The sequence below is a fragment of the Eupeodes corollae genome, chromosome 3, assembly GCF_945859685.1.
Source record: "Eupeodes corollae chromosome 3, idEupCoro1.1, whole genome shotgun sequence".
In the NCBI taxonomy this organism is placed as follows: Eukaryota; Metazoa; Arthropoda; class Insecta; order Diptera; family Syrphidae; genus Eupeodes; species Eupeodes corollae.
The window spans coordinates 62,182,925-62,187,061 of record NC_079149.1 but is presented as its reverse complement, the minus strand read 5'-3'; positions in this window follow the sequence as shown (position 1 = coordinate 62,187,061).

Below are 4,137 nucleotides of genomic sequence, written 5' to 3'. Positions count from 1 at the left end.
TAGAAAAAAACAAGAAGATGCTTCCGGATGATATGAATGAACACCTACATTATATTTCTATAGGTGGCTAGTAAATGGACAGACTCTCTATACTTTATTACTCCTATGGGTACTCCACTCTCTGCTGAGTAAGCAAGCCCGAATTAGAACACATTGCGTGCTTGCAAACAATGGTGTTGGGCTTTGTATACTTTGCTATAGGAATAGGAAGGTACAAATAGTTCATATTTAGTCAAAAGCTTTAACGTCATTTTGTTCATATTTGATGATGACAGATTAAATATTATGTGTGTGTATATGCAGGTATCTATCTATTCATTATCTGACCTACTGATCGTGGTCTAATGACTTCACATCAGGCACTCAGCCAGTAAGTCACATTGGTTGTGTAACACGTCCACCACAACTCATAAAAAACAAATAATTCTCTATGCCGCTAAAGTCTAGCTTTACCCCAAAGTTGTCAAATTTTAAAAACTTTAATTTTACTAGATTCGAGTATCTGTGAACATATAAATGTACATACATACATACGTACGTATTTATTTAATTTTTAATGACATATGTTTTTTGAAGGTGAAGGCTTTTTAGCCATTCTACGAAAAGGGGTGTGTCAAATAACTTAATTTTAAAAATCACTTTGATATTCGTTTGAAGGTCCCTAAGGTCATATTTCAATGATCAGTTCATTATATATTTTTGAAAGAGTGTGTTGGTCATACAGCTGTGATCAGTGGCATAGTACTGCCTGCTGGTGAAATAAATGTTACTAAATATTTTGTATCCTAAATTAATGAACTATCATATGCAACAACTCTGATCCTGCATTTTCTGTTGTAAATTAAAAACTTTTTTTTGTTTACAGCTTATTACTCGTATATTCCGATATTAGAATTTTCTATGTAAGCAATAAAAAAGTAGCAAGAAGTAAACTTATTAATAAAACAAATAATTTCTATAAACATATATAATTTATTGTACAAAAAGTAAGTTTATTATTGTTTTATTTGTTATATTATATTGTTATATTTTATTGTAGCAGTAATTATTTACATTTTTTCTTATAATTATATTGCACAATTTACAGAGATTTAGTATAACCCTACTTTACTTCTGAAAAAAATAACAATTTTGTATAAAATTATCACAGTTTAACATAACTAACAAATCGAAGGAAAATGCTACAAAAAAAACCTTCTTCAAATTTTTATGAAACATAGTTATCCAAGATTGGAGAGAATAGGAGGCTGAGAAGCATCGAAAAACGCTAATCTCAAAAATGCTTCACAAGTAAATAATTAAATACAATCAAAATAGAAAAAGGAAATATGTTAACAACCAAAAATAAATAAATAAATAAATAAATACATAAATAAATAAATAAATAAATAAATAAATAAGTAAATAAATAAATAAATAAAAAAAAACAAATAATTACAATAATATTTAAAATAATAAACAAATAATCAAATAAACAAATGCATAAACATTTAAATAAATAAAAACAATAAAAAAGTAAATATGATAAGAAACAAAAATAAATAAATAAATAAAGAAAGACAGAAATAAATAAAGAAATAAATAAAAACATGTATATATTAATAATAATAAATAAATAAATAAATAAATAAATCAATAAATAAATAAATAAGTACCAAATTAAAGCTTTAACCATTTTTTTTTTAAAGTTTTTATTTTCACATTTTTTTAACAGTTTTGGGTTTTTTTTTTAATTTCTAAATAGCCAAGTTTGAGATAAGGTGGTTTTCCGATAGTCTGCAAGATGCATTATATCGTTCAAAAAAATAACTTATTCTAAATGAAACTTTTTCAATTTTGGCAAGTAAGTGGAGATCTTCCGTAGAATAGTGCCATGGCAGATTTAACATCATTTTTAGTATTTTATTTTGGGTTCTTTGTAATCGAAGTAAATGGCTATTAGCACATTTACCCCAAACAGGTGACCCATATAGCATGATACTTTGAAAGATAACCTTAAAAATGATGAGTTTATTTTCAACACTGAGTTTTGATTTCCGGTTGATAAACGGATATATGATTTTTATAGCTAAGTTCACCTTATTGATTGCTTCTTGAATATGAACACCAAAAGTAAGTGTTTTGTCTAGGTGTACTCCTAAATATTTAGTACTCGATTTCCATTCTGTTGGAATACCATTAATTTGAAGCATATTGGTGTGTAAAAAACAAGCTTTTCTTTTTCTAGTGAAAAAGACGGCTTGAGTTTTCCCAGCATTTATTTTAATCTTCCAATCATTAAAGTACGTTTGCACAATATTCAGCGCAGATTGCAAGTTGGTTTCGATGTTAAAACCAACTGAATCTGATGAATACAAACACGTATCGTCTGCAAAAATAGCTGATTTACAGTTTGTTAACGTCGGGAAATCATAAGTAAATATGGTATACAAAACAGGACCAAGAGCTGATCCTTGTGGTACACCTGCAAGGATTTCATATAGATCAGAGTAGGAACCGTTTACTGAAACTTTAAAAAATCTTTCAGTTAAAAAGGAATTTATCATTTTTATAATGAAAATTGGAAAATCCAGAACTAAGAGTTTGTGGAGAAGGCCTTTATGCCACACAGTGTCAAAGGCCTTCTCTACATCCAGTAAGACCAGACCAGTGCTTTTCACCTTCTGCAAAATTACTTTTTATGTCATTCGTTATTCGATGCACTGTGCTATGACAACTTCTAAAACCAAATTGTTCCGCTGGAAGGATATTATCTTCGTCCAAATGCAAAACTATTTTATTTTTTATGAGTTTCTCAAGACCTTTACTCAGAGAACAGAGTAAACTAATGGGTCTATAGCTAGAACTTATACAAGGATTTTTTCCAGGTTTTTGAATGGGAATTGTTTTTGCTATTTTCCATTGCCTTGGAAAATGACCTATTTTAAAGCAAGCAGAAAAAATGACCTGTAAAAATTTTATACCTGTTCTGGGCAGTTTTTTTAAAATTATATTTTTCAAACAATCGAGTCTATTGCACAAAAAGTAAGTTTATTATTGTATTATTTGTTTATTTAGCCAAAAATTACATTACAATGTGACGAAGCTAACATTGTAGCAAATAACAAACGAACTTGGATTCAAAGACTTATTAAACAAGGTAAAACATTCTCGTACAAGGAAGGAAGTGGAAAATCTCGTCGGTTGTTCAGCCACAATGATAAGTATTGCAATAATTAACGAAAAGAGTGGATTGTTTCTGAGCCCACCGTGCGAGAAGGTGCGAAGTGCTGAAATAAATTGACCGACAATGTTGATTGTGGAAATACGCGAGGAGTTCAATTCTAGCCTGTGGTGTTTATACGATAAGATAACGACTAGGAAAGCATAAATTAAACAAAGCAATAAGCTTATCATGCGCTGCTGTTGGTTTTCCACATCCGAAGTACGAGAATGTGAAATTAAAAACGAGTGTAGATTCGAAGACTTTCCGGGCCGGAGCATTCGTTTCCATGCGCTCTACGTAACCCAGCCATCTTAGTAGTTGGACTTTTACCTTCTGGCTAAGTCTACGTCGCTGTACAGCTCATACAGCTCGTCGTTCCATCTTCTTCTCCACTCCTCTTAGATGCATACGGGACCGTAGATCACACCAAGATCTTTTCTCTCGAACCGACCCAAGGTGCTTTCATCCGCTTTTGTCATAGTCCATGCTTCTACACCGTATATCAGGACGGGGATGATAAGGGTCTTATATAGCGACGATTTGGTCCCTCGAGATAGGACTTTACCACTCAATTGCTTTCTTAGCCCAAAGAAACAGCGGTTAGCAAGAGTTATTCTGCGTTTGATCTCAGCGCTGGTGTTGTTTCCTGCGTTTACAGTGGAGCCTAGGTAGACGAAGTCCTTGGCTACCTCAAAGTTACGTCTGTCGATGGTGACGTTTTGACCAAGACGTCGCGACCCCCAAGCAATTCGCTACTTAAATCATTTAAATAGATTGCGAACAAAGTTGGGCTTAGCTTACAGCCTTGCTTTACACCTTGGAGGACATTAAAAAAGTTAGAACATGAGGTACCATCCCATACTGCTGACTCAGTATCACAATAAAGAATTTTCAAAAGCCTTACAATTTTATTTGACATACCAATTAATCTC